This window comes from Microtus oregoni, unplaced genomic scaffold (genome assembly GCF_018167655.1).
Source record: "Microtus oregoni isolate MIOR12 unplaced genomic scaffold, Mior012 000097F_ref0000449, whole genome shotgun sequence".
Taxonomy (NCBI): domain Eukaryota; kingdom Metazoa; phylum Chordata; class Mammalia; order Rodentia; family Cricetidae; genus Microtus; species Microtus oregoni.
Window position 1 is genome coordinate 3,795,017 of NW_024544710.1, and position 15,447 is coordinate 3,810,463.

At 43.5% G+C, this 15,447-nt stretch overlaps 1 protein-coding gene and 1 pseudogene across 1 annotated transcript in view; one reads left to right on the forward strand and one right to left on the reverse strand.

Moving 5' to 3' along the window:
- The window catches only part of LOC121442839 (NHS-like protein 2), a 250,749-nt gene that overhangs the window by 181,297 nt on the left and 54,005 nt on the right, over positions 1-15,447 (reverse strand). The window lies entirely within an intron of this gene.
- On the forward strand, positions 3,186-3,281 carry LOC121442921 (annotated as a pseudogene).

The following is a 15,447-nucleotide window of genomic DNA, read 5'->3' on the forward strand; positions in this document are numbered from 1 at the left end:
TACAAAATATTTCAAAACTTCAGGCCCAAGCCTGGTACGGTGGTATACACCCGTGCTCCCAGCAGGCCTAGGCAGGTGGCCAGTGAGTCGGAGACCAACCTGAGCTACATAAAGAGTTCTAGGCCAATTTGGACTGCACAGAGAGAACCTGGCTCAAAACCAAAAGGAAACAAACAAAGTCACCCACCACCGCCACAGTCCCTACATAGAACCTGAAACCCCAAACCTAAACAAACAAACCAAAAACCTCAAACACCAAGTTTGGTTTCTAATTTCCAGTTGAGCATATAAAGAGCTTAAAAAAAAACCAAAACCCAAAATCACCAATCTGCCCTAACAGGTAAAAAGCTGAATGTATCGGCAGCTCTTCTTAGGGCCAGCAGAGAAGTCCCAAGGTAAAGGCACTGCCTTAAAATTGGAGCAGGCACTAGACATGGAGGATACTAACTTGAGGTAGCAGAGGCTTGCCGGCATGTTGGAGCAGCACACATATGTAGCCCCCGGTGCTTGGGCTGCTGAGGCAGGGAGATGGATCACTTGTGCCCAACAGTTCTGAGACCAGCTAGTACACCGTGGCCAGACCGTGACTCTGAAAGACAATGTGTATGGAAGGCGGTATGGAGGTCTCATAAGCAGAAAACGGTACTAGGTATGAAATCTGAATTGTCGATTGACGGATTACTGAAAGTTCAGTGAGGACAAAGGCTAGCTACTAGTAACTTTTTGTGGGCCACAAAGCACACATTAACCACCTTTCCACTTTAATGGACAAGAAATTGCATGCAATCTGCTCAGATCATAGTGGGGTGGAAGTAGAAGTGAATAACAGAAATCTGTCTCCAGAAGCCTCAATATTTAGAGTTTAAAATCAAACTTGTAAATAACGTACAAGTCAAAGAAGGGATTTCAAAAGAAATAAAAAAGGCTTTAATCAAGGGCAATGAAACGCCAGCCTCTCCAGATGTGCAACAAAAGCAGAGCTGCGAGAGCGAGTTACAGCACTGGGTGCAAATATCAGAAAAGAAGGAATGCAGAACAGCAATAATCAAAGCTTAACCCATCAGAAATTAGAAAAGGACTAAATTAAACCCAAACTAAATAGATGAAAAGAAATAATAAAAATCAGAGCAGAATCAATGAAATTGAAAGCAGGAAATCATTAGAGAAAAATCAACAAAGCCAAAGATGAGTTCATTGAGAAGATCCAGTAAAACCAATAACCCTTAAGGCCAGGCAAAGGGAAAAAAAAAAGACAGCATGGACTATCAATGCCACAAATGAGAGGGCCTCATTCCTGATCCCACATGCACCAAAAGAAGAACAAAGGAATTCAGTGGCCAACTCTATACCATCAAATTCAACACCCTAGACAAAATCAGTCAATTCCTTTAAAGGCAGAGCCTGCCAAAACCCACACAAGGAGAACTAGGCGATATGAATAGGCCTATATTTATTAAAGAAACTGTGTCACTAATACCTTTCCCAAACAGAAACACCAAGCTTGGAGTGCTTCAGTGGAAATTTCTACCAAATATTTGTTCGGGGAGGGGGGGAATATGTATCACTTTTCTAGAAATCAGGAGGAATATTTCTTAATGCATTCTATGAGACTAACATTATCCTAATACTAAAATCGAACAAAGATAAAGTCAAATCCAATAATGTAGAAAAAGAATTACACTTCACAATGACGTGAGATTTATGCTAGCTAGGAAAGACTGGTTCAGCATTTTCAAAAATCAATCAAGGTACTCTAGAGGCAGAGCCAGGAGTTCGGAGGCAAGTCTGGTCTACAAAGTAAGTTCCAGGCCAGCAGAGTTACACTGTGAGACGCTATTGCGAAAACTCAATTAATTAATGCAGTCCATTCCTTGATAATGTAACAAAGAAAAAGCACAATAATATTAACAGATGCAGAGAACGGCTTTGATGAAAATATCAATGTCCAGTCAGAATAAGACCCTCAGCACACTAGGACTAAAAGAACCTGTGGTGTGGCGGTGCACGTTTGTAAGCCCAACACTACACAGAGGCTAGAGGATTTTAAGTTCAAGGTAAGCCTGGGCTTCATGGTTAGATCCCATCTCAGAAACAAAAAGAAAAAAATCTATAAAATACCTACAGCAAACACACTTAATGGTGAGACTCTGAGGAGCTTTCCCACTAATATCAGGAACAAAAGCAAGGATGTGCCCTCCTGCCACTGTCTTCCAACATCTTACAGGGAAGTGTAAACAATGCAATAAGAAGGAAAGGGTAGGCTGGGCGGTGGTGGCGCACACCTTTAATCCCAGCACTCGGGAGACAGAGGCAGGTGGGTCTCTGTGAGTTCGAGGCTAGCCTGGTCTACAAGAGCTAGTTCCAGGACAGTGAGAGCTGTTACGTAGAGAAACCCTGTCTCAAAATACACCTCCCTCAAAGAAGGAAAGAGTAAACAAAGAAGGAAGGGGAAAAAACTCTACTCATAGATCACATGATCTGTATTATTAAGAGCGGCGGGGTGACGTTCCTGGCACCTGGCCGCCTGCATGTCTAGCATTATACCCAAAATAATTACACGGAAACTGTATTCTTTTAAACACTGCCTGGCCCATTAGTTCCAGCCTCTTACTGGCTAGCTCTTACATATTGATCTAACCCATTTCTAATAATCTGTGTAGCCCATGAGGTGGCTTACCAGGGAAGATCTTAACCTGAGTCTGTCTGGAGTGGGAGAATCATGGTGACTCACTGACTCATCTTTCTTTCTCCCAGCATTCTGTTCTGTTTTCTCCACCTACCTAGGGGTTGGCCTATTAAATGGGCCTAGGCAGTTTCTTTCTTTCTTTCTTTCTTTCTTTCTTTTTTTTTTTTTTGGTTTTTCGAGGCAGGGTTTCTCTGTGGCTTTGGAGCCTGTCCTGGAACTAGCTCTGTAGACCAGGCTGGTCTCGAACTCACAGAGATCTGCCTGCCTCTGCCTCCCGAGTGCTGGGATTAAAGGCGTGCGCCACCACTGCCCGGCCAGTTTCTTTATTAATAAGAAATCACTCCCACATCAATGATCATAGAGGTAGGCAATCTAAAAAAAAAAGTGAACTCTGACAACTAATAGCAGCTATTGCAAGGTTACAGGACACAGGGTTGACTTACAAAAGCCAACTGCGATGAGTAGGTGGAATCTGGAACTAAAAACACATTACTATGGTGTTTTCTTCAGGAGCATGTAAAGTTGAGACAATACAGAGATTAGTGTGATCCTATGCAAGGATGACAGACAACATTGTGAAATGTTTCATATTTTTAGTATATCTTTACCTAAAACTTATTAAGATATATGTATATTAAATATGCACAACTCATTATATATATTAACCTTATGCATTGTTTTAAAAACATATTACCATATATTAGCATTCCCAAAGTATCTAACACGAGTAAAAATTTAACATCAGCTATACAACATCTGTATAGAGAAAACTATAAAACTATAATGATAGAAATCAAACAATAAATGGAGGAGATACTCTATGTTCACAACAGGAAGATTCAATACTGTCAAGATGCCAGTTCTCCCTGAGTTGATCTACAGTTCTATGCAATTCCAATAGAAATCACAGAAAGTTATTTTCTGAATCTAAGCAAATTAGTTCCAAAGTTTTATATATAGAAACACAAGTGTCCCAGAATAACCAACTCCATATTGAAGGAGAGGAACAAAGTTGGAGGACTGACACTGGCCAACCCCTGAGAACCTATGTAAAGCCGCAGCAATCAAGACTGTTGTTAGTGACTGAATAGACAGATAGATCAGTGGAGAACAGAAATAGGCCTACTTGAATCAGTCAACTGCTCTATGAGAAAGGGACAAAGCAACATAATGGAGCAAAGAAATCTTTCCAACAAATTGTGCTGAAACAAGTGGGCATCTATGTGCCAAAGAAAGGAAGGAGGGAGGGAGGGACGGACGGAGGGAAGGAAGAAAGGAATCAGACATCACACAAAAATTAATTTTTAATTGTTCACAGATCTAAATGCAAAGTGCAGGACAACACACCTCCTAGGTGGTAATAGAATTCAAACTCTAGATGGCCTTGTACAGAATGAGGATTATTTTACCCACACTTATTAGTTTACTTACAATGCTAACAGCCTTCTTCACCTAGGACTTTACAGGTTTTCCTAAATGAATACATTTTAGCAGAGTATAGTGGTTCACACCTGTATCCCAGCACTCAAAAGGCAGATCCTGGAGGATTACAAGTCTGAGATCAGTCTCAGAGAGAATGAATTCCAGACCAGTCTGAACAACAGAGTAAGCGTCTCTTGCAAAAGGCCCAAACAAACACACAAACTTTAGTTTTCAGCGAGCTTTTGGATCGATAGCAAAAGAGTAGCAATTGTGGAGTTCTATATAAGTTGTCTTCATAGGTGCAAAACAACATCCACTACCAACACATCACACCAGAGCTGTACATTTGCTATGATCAATAAATCTACGTTGCAATGACTTTTAGACACACTGCCAAAGGCACAATGTGTGAAAGAAATCATTGATGTGCTAGATGCATTAACAGTAAAAATTCTAGACTGGAGATATGACCCCCATGGCAGAGTGCTTACCTAGTATGCCTGAGGCCCTGGGTTTGAACTGTAGCACCACAAAAAAGGGAAAAATGGTAGTCATTCTGCACTGCTAAGAGTACTGCCAAGAGAATGGAAAGGCGAGCCACAGACTGGGGGGAAATGTTTAGAAAATATTTAGAAAAGACATACCTGATAAAACCTGCTAGTCTCAAATATACAAACTCACAAGAATAGACTGTAGGAAAATGAAGAACATGATTAAAAATTGGTAAGTGACCTGAATAACAGCTGCCAAGATGGTGTAGCAGGTAATGCTTCCTTTGTCTGACCATTCGAGTGCAATGCTGGAATCCCATAGTGGTATACATCACACACACACACACACACACACACACACACACACACACACACACACAGTGATAATGATGACCACAAGATGATGAAAGACCCGAACACTTCACAAAGAAGATATACAGATGGCAAATAAGAATATGAAAGAATCTTTAAGCCAGGCAGTTTTTAAATCCCCTTACTTGGAAGGTGGAGGCAAGAGGATCAGTCATTCAAGGGCATCTTCAGCTATGTAGTGAGTTTGAGACCAGACTGAATTACATGGCACGCTGTCTCAGAAAATAGAAAGAAATAGTCAACATTATGTCATTAGAGGATTACGAATTAAAACAACGATGAAATATTAATATCTAGTATTACAATGATCAAGATCTAGAACATGACACAATCAAGCCTATGGAGCAACGGGAGCTTTCTCACTCTGCTGGTAGGAATACAACATGGTGCACACAGTTGGGAAGATAGTTTGGCAATTTATTACAAAACTAAGTATACTCAGCCTATGATCTGGCAGTCATGTTCTTTACGGAAAACTTGTATTTACATAGAGCCTTCACATGTATGTTTGGAGTAGCGTTGTTCATAAATGCCAAATTTTGGGAGCCACCAAAATGCTCATTAGTAGGCAAATGAAGAAACTAAGCTGCCACCTGACAATGGCATAGCATCCAGTGCTAAAAGAGATGAGCTACCCAGCTTGGGCTAGTGACCCTATCTCAAACAACAAAAACCAAACCAAACCAAACCGAAGGAACTGAGCTACCAAGCCATGAAAGAACATGGAAGAAGCTTAAAGGCATATTGCTAAGTGAAAGAAACTAATCTGAGAAGGCTATCCTATAGCATAAGGAAGTGTCCCATTTAGCAGACTCCATTCAGGTAAAACAGCATCCTTGACTACGTCACATAAAAGGATCTTGAGAGGAAGTAGAGTAGAGCAAAGTTAGTGAGTTTGTTAGTATATGCTTTATATTTAAGTGCGGACCTTGAGAGAGAAAGAGAGAGAGAGAGAGAGAGAGAGAGAGAGAGAGAGAGACCTTGAGTGTCTCAATGACTGTGTTAGAAATAAATTGGGAGCCAGGCAGTGGTGGTGCATGCCTTTAATCCCAGCACTTAGAAGGCAGAGGCAGGTGGATCTCTGTGAGTTCAAGGCCAGCATGGCCTACAATGCGAGTTCTAGGACAGCCAGGGCTACACAGAGAAACCTTGACTCAAAAATAGAAAGGAAGGAAGAAAGAAAGGAAGGAAGGAAGGAAGGAAGGAAGAAAGAAAGAAAATTTGGGAGCAGACTACCAATCTAATTAAATTGTCTCAAACGGAAATTTTACGCTTCAAGAGGGTACACTTGGAAGAGCAAGAACATCAAGACAGGAAGTGAACTTGGTTTTTCTGCTAGGGCAGGTGGTGAGTGAATCTTTTCCCCATTGGCTGGGGTTTGACCTCACAGCTTTTCTTGATTGGCTAGTTTTAAAAGACTTAGCATAAAAGAAATGGCAGCAAAGGGGAAAGAGGGTCACTGCTCTAGGCCTTCTTGAAATGCAGAGGTGACTTTGGGTTAATGAAGGTTTTACTAGCTGGGGTGGGGGCTCCAAATATTGGCAAGTCTTATAAAGCAAGAGATGAAAAGGTTGGAATTTCTTTCTGTAAATGCAAATTTTACAGTGTTTTATAGGAAAGACCAATATTTTTAGAATTTTACTTATTTTATGTGTGTGTGGGGGGGTGTTTTGTGTCATGTATGTGTGTGCACCATGTATGTGCTTGGTGCCTTTGGAGATCAGAAGAGGGCATCAGGTCCACCCTGTGGGTGCTGGGAATTGAACCCAGTGTACTGGAAAAGCAGCGGGGCTCTTAGCCACTGAGTCATGTCTCAGGCCCCAGGAAATATTAACACTTAAATGTTACTTACAGGCATAAGGTTTTGTGACTTTTGAAGTTGCATTGCTCAGAGGATATAATTGACTACCAGGTTCAAAGATAAAGTAAAAATAGATGAGCTGCTTGCCTTTCTCTTCTCGAAGAATTTGAGATCATAAGGTGGCTTTATGAGGCACATTGTTCAGACTTAAGGATGAGGGAGGCGTTGCTGATGCTGCTCACTGGAAAGAGCGCACACGTTCTGGCCTGAAGCAACATGGTTTCCGCGTTGATGTCTATTGCTCTTGTTTAAGGCATCTCTTGGAAAAGGAGAATGCTGTCTCTGTAGGTGATCTTGATTTCGTCAGTTGCGCTGAAGCTATTGACTCTTGTCTTTCCCTTTCCATAGTGTTCTAATTTTCCCTGGCTTTCTATCCTGCCTAGATATGACATTTCAGAAAAAGCCAAACTACAGCGACAGCAAAAAAGATCAGAACTTGCCTGGCGTTATCGGGAATGAAGGATGAGTGGGTAAAGCACAGACAACGCCTAGGGTAATGGAGGGGTCCCGTGTGATAACAGGAGACAACTCATACCGTGCACATGGGTACAACACCAGGGGTGGACAGTAGTGTAAACTGTTAGCGTCAGTGATAACAATGTGACATCAGCCATAACGAATGTCCTTCTGGGATGTGTACTATCTGCACTGGAGGAGGCAGGCCATGATGTATGCAGGAGGGATGAGAGAAGGTTCTGTGGGAACCTTAAAATCACTAAGTAGTGTAATTTATAAAATTGTGAGTCCCTGGAAATGCTCCTAAAAGCATACAACGAATGAAAAAGAACCCACTTCTTCAAGAAAATCTACTAAATTTCAGTCTGAAAAGTGAACCTGGGGTGTTTCGAACAAGACTTACTCCCACCTTCTCCTACCTGGTGCAAAGGGACAGAAACCCCACCCTGGCTGTTCCCAGGAACACGGGCATCCTCTTCTCCCGCTCCCAGTGGGAGGACTATCTTCCCAAGAGGAGTGAGATGGAGCACTTTCCATCCATCCTCAGTGACCTGTTGCTCAGGCTTAGTTCCAGTTCTGAGAGGCAGGGGCTCCCTTTTGCAGTGCAGCTCCCTCTTGTGGGCTAGAACACCACGGAAGACAGTAATGCTCTCTGGCTTGGCCTCTGGGGCTCAGGTACTAGGTAAGGAAAAGCAAGATCCACAACAGCGGTGATCCCCTTTGGGTGACTGCTCAGCTCCTAAATTGGGAGGAAGGAGGGGATTTACTCAGAAACTGGTCATCGTCTTTGACCTTGGAACAAAACTGTGGCTCAGAGATTTTGCCCCAGGAGAAAAGCAGGCTGTAGAATAGAGAGTTTAAAATAACTCCCCAAAGAAATTGACTTTATGTCTAACAGCATGGAGAAGTCCATACCTAACCTGGGAAGGGGGCAGGGAGGCAATGGATGGGGGCTTTGTGGGTGCCTTGGAGATGTAGCAAAACTATAGACTAGCTACTTTTCTGGACAGAAATGGGAGACATCAGAGATGAACACACCAGGGGTCAAAACAAATCTCAAACACTAATCTAGGGGACTGGTACTTCAGAAACAACCCCTATAATTTGCTGGACAGGTTAGGAAGCAATTTATGCCCTGAGTATTTTTTTTAAACCAATAGAATTAGCATTAACAATTTACACTTTAGGTGTGATCAGGGAAAGAGACAAAGAGGCCAGTCAAAACTCTGGATGTGTGGGGGCACCCTAGGGATCACCTTCTGCTGGCCGGCAGGGGGATGACCTTTATGAAAACTTTACAGCCTGGACTAACCGAGGAATAACATGAAGAAATGCTGGGACGAAGTGTGGAGAGACCAATGCCAAAAGTTGCTGGAATGTGCTAGTTCTCTAAAATGTCCAATTCCCAATGAAAAAAGTGTGAAATGTGGAAAAACAGTTAAGAAAAAGCCATATATTAGAAGGAAGCCCATCGGAGCCAGGCATGAGAGTGCGCCTGTAATCTCAACACTCGGGAGCTGGAGGCAGGATCATCAGAGGTTCAAGGTCATCGTCAGCTAACTAGGAAGTATGTAGCTAGTCTGCACTGCAGAAGACCCAATCTAAATGAACAAAGAAATAAGCACACACACAAACAAAACCCCCAAACCTACAAACACAATGTAACTCCTACTCAAATCCCTATGGCCTTTTTTGGTATAAATGGAAGAACTAATTTTAAAATTACATGGATTTCCAAGACAGCCTTTGGAATTTCTAGGGAAAATTAGTCTTGGAAAAGAATAACAAAGTTGGAGAACATACACATTTGATTTTTAGTCCTACTGAGGCAGGGGAATAGTACAGAGTAAAGTCCAAAAGATCTTGCCTAAAGGCTGCAATATTAGCTTATGAAAGAAACCGATTGGCAAATAGAAGACTAAAACACACCTGACTCCTCCATTTCTCCTCCTTCTTCCACTGTCCCCCCACCCTTCCACTCCCCCTTCCACTGCCTGTCTTCAATAAAAAGCACTGTAGTTCAGACTGGCCTCGAACTCACAATCCTCAGCCCTCAGCTTCCCAGGTGTTGGAATTACAGGTATGCTTTATCACACCGGTCTTTGCAGGTTGCTTTGGATGCTGTTAATAATATTGACAGTTTAACAGCACTAAGTCTTTCAAAACCCACGAATCTGAACAGGAACAGAAGCACTCAGAGTGTTCAAAGACGATTTGCAGTTCTTTAGAGTAGCGAAACACACACCCCTGAACGGGCGGAGGTTTCAGATGCAAATGAGGAATATGATATATGAAGTTTTACGAATAATTACACAGAACAGAACGTACTCAAGAAAGCCCAGTGTGGACTGAAGAGATGGCTCAGCTGGTTAAAATGAAAACCCCAAGATACACCCATACATTTAAGGACAACTCATGTTTGGCAACAGTGACAGCAGCATTCAAGGGGGAAAGAACAGTCTTTCCAGTAAATGGTGCTGTGAGACTGGAGATCCATACATAAAGGAATAAAGCTGAATTTCTACTTCTTTATACCAATGTACCAGAGAAAGAGAGAGAGAGAGAGAGAGAGAGAGAGAGAGAGAGAGAGAATATTAACTTTGGATTTAGCAGTGGTTTCTCAGATATGACAGTAAAAAGCTTTGTCACAGAATAATTAGATGAATTCAACTTTATGAACATTTAAACCCTCTACGCACTAATAGACCCTACCAAGACAATAAAATACAATGTGCAGAATGAGAAAAGATATTTGTAAATTACTTATCTGATTCTAGTATGCAGAATATATAAAGAACAATTACGCGTCAAAAATTAAAACATCATCCAGCTATAGGAAGGAAAAGAATGGAAATAAATACTTCTCCAAAGAAGCGATACAGATGACCTGCTACCAAGAAAAGTTATCTAGTATAATGAATCTTTAAGGAAATACGACTCAAAAACACAGTGAGTGAGAAACCATCTTTCCCTCACTGAGATGGCTCTGAGTACCGTGACACTGGAAGCTAGTGTTGATAAAGAGCATGGAGAGATGATGTAGCCTGTGTTAGTTGACTTTCTTCTGCTCTGATAAACACCATAGCCAAAAGCAACTTGGAGAGGAAAGTGTTTATTTGACTTTCACTTCCCAGATCACAGTCCATCACTGAGAGGTCATGGCAGAATCCTAGAAGCAGAAACCAAGCAGAGACTGTGGAGGAACGCTGCCTACGGGCTTGCTCCCCATGGCTCATGCAGCCTGATGTCTTATATGCCCCCTACCACCTGCACACAGGTAGTACTGCCCACAGTGGGCTGTCTGCACCCTCCCACACCAATCGTTAATCAAGAAGATGCCTACAGCCTAGCCTACAGGCCAATCTCACGGAGGCACTTTTTCAGTTGAGGGTCCCTCTTCCCATGTGACTCTAGCTTGTGTCAAGTTGACATAACCTAATTGGCACAAGCCATTCTCCTGTGTACTCAAAATTCAGAAGAGTTATTCTTCCACTCTGAAATTCTACTCCTAGTCTCCAAGAGAGTGTTCTCTCTCTCTCTCTCTCTCTCTCTCTCTCTCTCTCTCTCACACACACACACACACACACACACACACACACACACACACACAGCATGACTGGTGAGATGACTCAGTTGGTACAAAAGAAAGACTTGCTTACTACCAGTATTGACCAACAGATTTCAATCCTTGGAACTCATATGGTAGAGGGAGAGAACTAACTCCTACAAATTGCGTTATGGCCCCCACATTCACGTAGTGGTGGTGCATTGCACACATGTGTGCAAACACATAAATAGATACAATTTTTTAAAAATTAGAATTTCCTTTAAAAATTGCCAACTGTATCAGCTTATGAATGGATAAGCAAAATATGGAGTATTCATATAATTTAATATCTTTCTACAAACAATATGTTGGCCCATCTTTACAACATGGCTGAATTTCAAAACAGCTTATGCTAAGTGAACAGAGCCATTTATAAAAGAAGGCATGTTGTATAATATTTCTATGAAATGTCCATAATAGGCAGATCCATAGAGACAGAGAGTAGACTAGCCATTGCCTGTGTCTGGGGAGTGGGGAGTAAAGGATACTGGGAGTGGAGGACAAGGCTAACAGGTACGATGTTTATTTGCAGAGAAGATGAAATATTCTAAAATTGATTGTGGTGATAATTGAACATTTGTTTTGATTTTTATTTTATTTCGAGACAGAGTCTTGCTATATATCCCAGGCTGCTACATGTTGGGACATGTTCTTCCTTCCAGAAGGAATGGTTCAGTTGCTAAAGTACTTGCCGTGCAACCATATGGACCTGATGGTATGAGTTTGTAATTCCAGGGTTGGGTGGAGACAGGCGGATGCCTAGGGCTCACTCATCAGCCATCCTAGCCTACTTGGTGAGCTCCAGGCCAATGAGAGATCCCGGCTCAAAAACTAAGGTGGTTGGAGCCTGAGGAGTACCCCAGATTCTCCTCTGTCCTCCACATGAACAGACACACACGTGTACACACACCAACACACAAACATCTACACACAGTGATATCTATATTGTCTCTTGCTTTTGTACATGTAACAAATGTTCGTGGATTCAATTTGATCAGCATTAGAGCTTCTCATGGCAAAGTCAGCCTTGAGGCTGTGAACAGAGCTGTCCCATGCACACCTCCAATGGGTTGCAGCCACAACACAGTGGGCACAAGAGATCCCAGGTGAGGAAGAGCTCCACCTCCGTTTTTTTCCCATTTTTCTGGAGGCTTCTAGATGCCTCCATACTGAGCTTGCTGTGCTAAGTTTTCTCTTCCATTGTTGTTGTGGAATATTATTTGAAGATGTGTTACAATTGTTTATGCTGTGGAACATTTGTTTAAGGATGCAGAGATGTGTTGCATTCTTTTCTGTGGCATTTGTTTAACTCTGTGAAGCTGTGTTACTTTGCCTGTCTAAAACACTTGATTGTTCTAATAAAGAGCTGAACAGCCAGTAGCTAGGCAGGAGAAAGGATAGGCGGGGCTGGCAGGCAGAGAGAATAAATAGGAGGAGAAATCTGGGAGGAGAAAGATTGAGGTGCAAGAAAAGGAGGAGAGGAGGACTCCAAGGCGCCAGACACCAGCTACACAGCAAGCCGTGGAGTAAGAAGTAAAGAAAGGTATATAGAAAGGTAAAAACCCAGAGGCAAAAGATAGACAGGATAATTTAAGAAAGGATAGCTAGAAACATGCCAAGCTAAGGCTGGGCATTTATAAGAAAGAATAAGTCTCCGTGGATTTATTTGGGAGCTGGGTTGTAGGCCCCCAAAGAACAAAAAGCCAAAGAATTTTTTCTCTATGATAGCACATTCTCGTCTGGTGGCTCTTCCACTTCCACTTTTCCTTTGTTTGGTTCCTGAATGCTGATGATTTGTAACCAACTTCAAACTCTCAGACTTGAGCTGGGGCCACTTGCCATTAGGAGACCAGACCAATAGGCGCACCGTTTTTCTGGTGTGTTTTTAGATAAGGCCCTTAATGTCTCTATTATTTCCGCATTTATTTTCTCATCTGTCAAGGAAAAACAATAATTTCCCCTTAGAAGAATTTTTGAAGATTCAATGAGATAAGAAATTTGGAAACGTCTGATGACGGTAATAATAGCTTGTTAAAAAGAAATCATTCGATGTATTGGCTCACAGCAACTGACGTCCTTTAGACCTAGCCTAGGGAACAAAAGCAGAGAGCAGAGGAAGGACTGGATTTGATTCCCAGGCCCTTGTCTATGTATAGCACAACCAGGAATGTTGCCACCCAACTCCCCACTGTGTACTTTGGGGCAGCCAATAAGCAGATAAACAATCTCAAGTGAAATAACGTGGCTCCCGTCCCCATTTGCTCACGTTGCTGCCCGGCAACAGCCCATCCCAGGCACATGAATGATGGATGAAGTAAGCCAGCAACTGTTGGTCCTTGCGTGGCCTTTTCCTGGGGTCAAGGAGTTTTATTGTTCCTAGCTGCACAGTGAGTTTGGAGAGAAGGCTTTTGTGAAATCACGGGTAGGCCACTGGGACTGGCTACCACTTATGGTTTGAGCTGCCCAACCAGCAAGGACCCCTGCTAAGTCTGTTCTGTGAGTTGGGGGTTGACACAGGGCAAGAAGTCGGAGACCTGACTAGCTCTAGCAAGGCTCCGACTTGTCAGTGATTTATTCTTCCTGTGCTTGCTGGAGCCATTCTGAAGGAACTTTCAGTCCCCCCAGTCTGCCTCTGGGGTCTGGAATGCAGCTTGTGCTCACTCCCCACCCTCACCACACACACATTCCTGAGCCACTGTGGAAGCCCCATCCCTACCCCAGATCAGCTTGCTCGGCACCACCAGGAGCCGGGTTTCTCTGGAGCCCTGCTACCTCTTCTGCCAGATGTGAGTGCTCCTCCTCCATGGCTCATCTCTGTTTTTCTCCCAAGGCATTTACCACAGTCTGTCCCTGTATAAAGTTATTTATATGCTTGTCTTATCCCTCTTTCTTGACCACAGATGTGGACTGGGGCCAGTTTCTCTCGGTACCCCTCCCAGTGCCTGACATGGCATTCGAGTGCACTCCGTCTGTCAACAGACATTTACTGAGCACCTACTGGGCGCTTGCTGAACACAGAGGAAGTAAACCCCGGAATGTGCTCACAACCGTGCAACCGCCTTTTTGCACACCTTTCCCTGGGGCACAGCAGATAGGCAGGGGACAGTAACAAGTGTGTGTGTGTGGGGGGGGGTGGTTGTAACTGATTCCTCTCTTCCTCAGGGGAGTGAGAAAAGTCCTTAAGGCCTGTGCCTTCTTCAAAAGTCCTATCTTGCTCACTCTAGTTCTTCCTCCATGCCCAGCTCAAAGCCTGTCCCCTTAGTGGGTTATCCTCACAGGCAGCCCCCCAAGACCCAGTGTGCCAGGTGGAATTCCCTTCACACCTCAGTGTTTCTGCCTCTCCTGCTGCTCTTGTGTTCCCACCACCAGGGCTCACCCGTGTGCCCACATCCAGTACAGGGAGGGTGCATGCCCTTCAGTCATTACATGCCAAAAGAGTGCCTGGAAACTCCAACCGAAAACAAACTAAGGCTCCTATTCTATGGCCTGATAATGGTGTTTTGGGAGGACAGAGGAGGCCGCCCTTTTGCACCCCTATTTCCCCCTGAAGGAGTGAGCCTTGTTTCTCCAGCAGAGCCAAAAAACCACTGTGTCTTAGGAGCGCAGCAGAGAAAACCAAGTCTGTATTCTTGAAAAGAGAGAACGAGGGGAGAGTAAGGCTGCAACAGGAAGACTGCATCAGGGTCCCGGCCGGCCAGCATCCTCACCCAGTTCTCTAGCACCACTAGAACTCAGGGCATCAGAAAACAAAGATGGATTGTACTTCTTTTATATTTTTTAAAAACCAGTGTTTAGACAAGTTTTGTCACGGAAAGGGCACGTGCTCCAGACTGACAGGACATCCTAGCATCTTGCCCAACCGTCTCACTTCATTGCTAGAAACTCTCAAGCATGAAGAGATTAAGGGCTGCCTCGGCTCATCCAAATTTCAATGTCAGAGGACCAAGTGTTCATGAAGAACTGACTTCCAAGACTCTGCTGGCCCCAGTCCTCAAAATCTAAGACTGCAGCTCCTGAGAATGTTCCAGTCTTAGACTAGCCCACCCACATAGATCCCTGATCTCCTCACTTAGGCTGCAGAGGAAGGTGAAAGGGAGCCAGGAGACGAGAGTTTGGGTGCAGTGGAAATGGTCATTGTGCTGGTTTTAGTACTTCTTCACAGGCAAAATTAAACTGAGCAGCCTGTCTACTTCAAACGGGCCATGTGGTAGAGCCACCTTTATCTCAACAATGTAAAAGTGGATGGGTCAGAGGAGGACCCCAAGTGTAACCCCAAGAAAGAGCTTAGTAATGCCTCGTGGGACCTCCAAGTAGCTCTATTGTTCAAGATCAGGGCTCCTTCTCCCTTGGTTCACGGACACCCTTGCTACTCACAAGGCAGCTTTCTTCTTTATTTGTCCATTTCACTTTATTTCTGTGTTTTGGTGTTTTGCTTGCTTATGTCTGTGCACCACCTGCCTGCCTGGTGTCTGCAGAGGCCAGAAGAGTCCCTGGAATTGTTACAGATCATGGTAAACCACCATGTGGGTGCTGGGAATCAAACTCAGGTCCC